We start from the raw sequence: 6401 nt of genomic DNA on the forward strand, positions 1-6401 counted from the left end.
TTATTATGAGCTTAATTAAGACTTCGTGCTTCTGATCCCCTATATTTCATGTTTTCATATGACAACATATTTAGTTCATTGTTGGTGTTTCTTTTATATTTGGATTTACCTGAAATCAAATGTTGAGGTTCTGTGATAAAAAGTATCTTCAATCAATTTTTGTATGTAAATACAAACGCACCGACTCTCTCTCTCTCTCTCTCTCTCTCTCTCTCTCTCACATATATGTATTATATTTTACATATCATATATATATATATATATATATATTAAAATAAAATTTCTGAAAGTATAGACTTAAATTCCCTTCATTGTATATGTTTCGTCACAGTTTTTTTTTCTTTTGTGTGTGTGTGTGTGTGTGTGTGTGTGAGCACATTACCCAATCTTCACTCCGAAGCCAAGTAGGTTAATGAGGCTTAAATTGAGCTAATAAAATATCTTACTGCGAACTGTATTCGCTATTTCTTTTCATTGACCCAGTCAGTGGAGCGATAATACTGTACATTCATGAATTGTGCAACAGTAGCACTGTACTCTCTTGAATCAGTGCAATATTAACTATGTACCTTCGTGAATCAGTACAATAATAACACTGTACCTTCGTGAATCGGTGCAATAATAACACTATACCTTCGTGAATCGGGTCAACAATAACACTGTATTTTCGTGAATCAGTGCAATAATAACACTGTACCTTCGTGAATCTGGTTAACAATAACACTGTACCTTCGTGAATTTGGTCAACAATAGCACTGTACCTTCGTGAATCTGTGCTATATTAACACTGTACCTTCGTGAATCAGGTCAACAATAACAATGTACCATCATGAATTTGGTCAACAATAGCACTGTACTTCGTGAATCAGTGCAATAATAACACCGTACCTTCTTGAATCTCGAGTCGTCCTTCTCTTATATTATTTGGCAAGAAGTTCTTTCATCTTTTACCATCATTCTCTGTTTCCGCTGTCGGTCACTTAATTATTCAATTGTCAAGGGTATTCACATATTAAATAGCAGTAATGTTTTATGTCAATGTATAACATTATATTGGGGCTTCGTGTAGAGTTAAATCACTTCTAAGAGAAAATTGTCGGAAATTACCAATCAGAGAGATGAATTTGTTACCAAATAGTAAAGTTTTACCGTATCCTGGTGGTTGCATCATTTTTGGATAATTGTTTTAGGAATTAGTATTCATAACACTGAGCGGTCCATTTCCACTCATGCTGATGTGGAAGAAAATTAATAATATTTTCTTTATCTATCATTTTTTCTAATCTCTTTTTTATTATAAATTATTTTGATATCTGGTAAAGATGTCTATCTGCTTTCTGTAACTTACCATTGGCTTTAACCTCTGTATTTTTCTCGTGATTAATAACACCTATACTTCTGATTTACTATGGAGATTTTTTTTTTCAATAGGTACCCAAAACCATGGCCTTCTGAAATAATCTCTTAGGGAAGCTTTTCTCTTCTCTACTGTCCTAAGTGATTGAGGAATTGCTCTCCAAGCAAAAAGCCACACTTATTTATCCGTATTTTCCCCGTTTTTCGTTTTTTTAAGAATTATGATATCTTGGTCCTCTCACTACATCGTTAAAAAAGTCTACGCCTTCCCATCTTTCTTTGATTTGAAGGTTTCCTGTATCCTTGACAGTCAACAAAGCATCTGATCTAGATTATAATCCTAGAAGAATATATGACAAGTTTGCCGATATACTGATCTTTATGTTTTGCAATCTATATTTTCCGGCACTACTTCTTCATCTTTAAGACATGCATTGTTCTAGGACTCTGCTGGAGGAAATGTTGCTCTAGTCTTCATACCTATTGTTCTATAACCAATATTGCATAAAATGTCAAAATTATATTGTTTCTGTCGGGTAATATTTAATGGGGGATCAGCTTTCCTTCCCCAGTGACGTTTCTTCATTATATTTATGGGACGAAAGCATCTTCAATTGTTATAGGCTAGTTGATACTGCAAATGTTTTGTCAGCTAAACTTCTGTCTTGGAGTTTTACTTATTTCTTTGTGAACTATTTTTAAAATGTTGATTCAACTTATTTATTCATTTAGTTGTTTAACAGCTGTTAATTTCCTATCTTTTGTATTGTTCACAGGATTCTATTCCTGTACTTAATCCTTGCCTCCACATCTTATAGTTTACTGCCTTGTCAGTGATTGAGTTCATTCTCGTCTAGGGCATTCATTCAACCTCCATCAGTGTATCCCCTTTCACATTTACTCTGCAAGCATCAGCAGCACTGTGATTAAAAAGCCCATTGGCTGTATCTTTATTACAAAAGAACACTTCATGTATTAAGTAATTCTATTCCATATTATCTATCTCCTATTTTAGGTTGTTTATTTCCTTTGTCATTTGACCAGTTATACCTCGTCAAGCTGGTATTTTTACCTCCGCCAACGAGGTTGGAAGGAGGTTATGTTTTACCCTCTGTTTGTGTGTTTGTTTGTGTGTGTGTGTGTGTTTGTTTGTGTACAGGTTCCTGGCCAAAATTTTAATCGTTGATTAACGAAACTTGCAGGAATAAAATGTTATGCGAGAACCTGGAAATGATTAAATGTTAGAAGGTCAGGGTCAAAGGTCAAGAAAAATGTCCAATTCACGTAATCAGCCATAAGTTTGTACATCGGTGTCACAGAGACTTCAAACTTCGTTCATATTCTAGTGTATAAAAATCCTCGCCAATTAATACATGTTAAGGTCAAAGGTCAAGGTCAAGGTCGAGCAAAAGGTCGAGAAATAAGCTGGCGGGGTGGAGGTCTGCGCTCTACTGAGTGCTCCTCTAATTTAAGGTTTGTTATTCTTTTTTATGTTGCAAAAGAGATAAGGTCTATTCTAATTTCGTTTTCCTTCATTCTTATTATATTCAATCTTCCTAGGGGATGTGATGGCCTATGTGGTAACGTCCCTGACTGGTGATCGCCAGACCTGCGTTTGAGTGCCGCTCAGACCCGGTAGTTCCTTTGGGCGCTGCAACCTCAACATCCCTGTGAGATAAGGATGGGGTTTTGGGGGAGCCTGTGGGTCTATCAACTGAGTCATCAGCAGCCATTGCCTGGCCCTCCCTGGCTCTAGCTTGGGTGCAGGGGCCGTAGGCGCTGATCATATGTATATATGGTCAGTCTCTAGGGCATTGTCCTGCTCGATAGGGCAATGTCACTGTCCCTTGCCTCTGCTATTCATGAGTGGCCTTTAAACCTTTAAACTTCGTTTCGAAGATTATATGATGAAATGCGTGTATTTGTTTGTATGTCTGTCTGTGTGTTTGGGATTCGTTTAACTCAAAGCTTATATGACCGAATCTCATGAAAATTGGTGGGTTGATTGGCCAGGATCCAGGAACAATTTGATTAGATTTTGGGAGGGATTTGATCAAAGGTCAAGGCCAAGGTCACGTGAAGGTAAAAAAACGTCTTTTTGCCATATCGGTATACGCTGTACCGAGTGCCCGTTGTAGTTTTTAGGGTTACGGTGGCCTTATTGGTAACGTCCCTGACTGGTGATCGCCAGACTGGGGTTCGAGTCCCGGTCAAACTCGGTAGTTCCTTTAGGGTCTGCAACTTATCATCTTTGTGAGCTAAGGAGGGGGTTATTTGTGGGAGCCTATAGGTCTACCTGCTTCAGTCATCAGCAGCCATTACCTTACCCTCCCTGGTCCTAGCTTGGGTGGAGAGAGTGCTTGGCCGCTGATCATATGTATATGGTCACTCTCTGGGGCATTGTCCCGTTTGATAGGGCAATGTCACTGACCCTTGCCTCTGCTATTCATGAGTGGCCTTTAAACCTATGCCACTTCGCACCAAAAATCTAATTGGCTACCTTCCATCCTTGCCGAAAGAATATCCATAATAGATAACATAAGGTTTGTATTAGTTGAGGAAAAATACAAATTACCTAAGAATATGTCATATCGGTGGTCATCACTTCCTATGGGGTTAAGCCTCAGTCCATGTGTTCACTCGTTTTTCTTATCTTCTATTTTCTCTTTTTTCCTTCTCCTTTTGTAACGCGTGGATTGCCAACTCCGTTACTTATGTATCTCTGCTGATCAGTTTCTCAATTCGCGAGGTTCAAATTTCCATCCATTTCTTAGATCGGTCAATTTGTCTCATTTTTTGAGCTCTTTAGAAAATAGAAAAATCAATATAACTTTTTTTTTTTTTTTGCTTAGGGTTGTTTTATTTTTCTCTTGACTTGTTTATTTAGTTTTTGAAAAAAATATAAGAATAAATCAATGCTATACATTTGTTCCATTTCTAGCTTTTTTTTAAAGATGAAAATTAACAATGATATCTTTTTTGCTTAGAGTTGTTTTAGTTTTATTTTGACTTTTTTTTTTTTTTTAGGTTTTGGAAAAATATAAGAATAAATCAATGCAATACATTTGTCTCCTATTTATAGCCTTTTTAAAAATAGAAAATATAAATGCTATCTTTTTTGGCTTGTTTTAGTTATCTTTTGACTTTATTCAATGCTACCCATTTGTCCCGTCTTTTCTAGCTTTTTAAAAAAATTAAGAATATCAATGCTATTTTTTCTGCCTACTTGATTTAGTTCTTTTCTACTTTTTTAATTTTTATAATAAAAACCATTGTTACCTTTTGTTTGGGTTTTAATTTTCTCATACTTTGTTTTTTTTTTTTTTTTTTTTTACTATTTTATTAATTTTTTATAAAAAAAACCAATGTTATCTTTTTTTTAGTTTTAATTTTCTCATACTTTTTTCCTTATTTTTTTTATTTTATTCAATTTTTATAATAAAAAATCAATGCTCTCTTTTTTTTATTTTTTATTTTCTTTTAGACTTTTCTTGTCTTATATGATTTATTCTTTGCTTTAAAATGAGAACTTTTTCAAATTTCATGTGAATTTGTACAGTGCACAGTTTTTGAATTGTCTCTCCTGTCCTCTGGCCAGATGTTTTCACCCTCGCATATCCTTTGGTCATATTTTCTTTTCATTGGGATGAAATCCTTGAGGGAGGCTGCTGTGAAAGCCAGTTTTTTAACTTTTAGTCCGGGTATTTCTACTGTCTCTCTTTTTTTTTTTTTTTAATTTGTTTTAGTGAATTGGGTTATCTTGATAGTTTGTGCGCTGACAGTGCTATCTTATGATTTTTACAATTATTATTATTACATCCGCCAACGAAGTTGGAAGAAGGTTATGTTTTAGCCTCTGTATGTGTGTTTATTTGGTTGTTTGCGTGTTTGTGAACAATTTCCTGGCCACAATTTTAATCGTAATGAAAATTGCAGGGCTTAACTTTTATGTTATAATCTGGAAAGAATTAAATTTTGGAAGGTCAAGGTCACGGTCAAACAAAATGTCCAATTCAATTAATCAGCTATAAGTTTGGACATCGTTGTCACAGACTTCAAACTTGTTTCTCATTTAAGTATATGAAAATCCACGCTAATTAATACATGTTAAGGTCAAAGGTCAAGGTCGAGGTCGAACAAAAGGTTGGAAAATAAGCTGTCGCGGCGGAGGTCTGCGCTCTAATAAGTGCCCCATGAGTTATTATTATTATTATTATTATTATTATTATTATTAGAAAAGCGACGACCCTAGTTGGAAAAACAGGATGCTATAAGCCCAAGGGCTCCAACAGGTTGATGGTTGTTGTTGTTTTTTTTTTTTCTACGTTTTTACATTTTCTCCCTCTACGTTTTTACATTTTCTCCCATTTGCAGCTTTAGAACCAATCAATATTACGTAATTTATTTATATACTTGTCCGAAATGGGTTGTTAAAAAGAAATAGTTCTTCCCAGTATTGGAAAACAAGGACAATCTTCTCTCTCTCTCTTATGGGTAATTTTATTATTTCTCTTTACGTTTCAACGTTTTCTCGCATTCAGTTCTGAAACGTTTTAGAACTTATACTTTTATATACTTTTCCGAAATGATTTGTTTAATAACAAGGAGTTCTTGCCAGTATTGAAAAACATTGATAACCCCCCCCCTCTCTCTCTCTCTCTCTCTCTCTCTCTCTCTCTCAGACATGATTTGTTGAGCAAGTTCTTGCCAATATTGGAAAAGATTGATAACATTCTCTCTCTCTCTCTCTCTCTCTCTCTCTCTCTCTCCCCTCTCTCTCTCTCTCTCTCTCTCTCTCTCTCTCTCAGAAATGGTTTGTTAAACAAAAAAAAATTCTTGTTAGTAGTGAGAAGCATTAATAACTCTCTCTCTCTCTCTCTCTCTCTCTCTCTCTCTCAGAAGAGGTTTGTTAAACAAGAAAAATCTCTTGTCAATAGTGTAAAGCATCGATAATTCTCTCTCTCTCTCTCTCTCTCTCTCTCTCTCTCTCTCTCAATTCTCCAATTCCATATGCTGAAGTTGCTTTTAGCGATTCTTGTCCTTCC

The 6401-nt window shown here is 35.4% G+C and overlaps 1 protein-coding gene across 2 annotated transcripts in view; it reads left to right on the forward strand.

Annotated features, from left to right (window-relative positions):
* The window catches only part of L (zinc finger protein Lobe), an 855071-nt gene that overhangs the window by 158422 nt on the left and 690248 nt on the right, over positions 1 to 6401 (forward strand). The window lies entirely within an intron of this gene.

The sequence above is a fragment of the Palaemon carinicauda genome, chromosome 13 (assembly GCF_036898095.1).
Source record: "Palaemon carinicauda isolate YSFRI2023 chromosome 13, ASM3689809v2, whole genome shotgun sequence".
NCBI classification, from domain to species: Eukaryota; Metazoa; Arthropoda; class Malacostraca; order Decapoda; family Palaemonidae; genus Palaemon; species Palaemon carinicauda.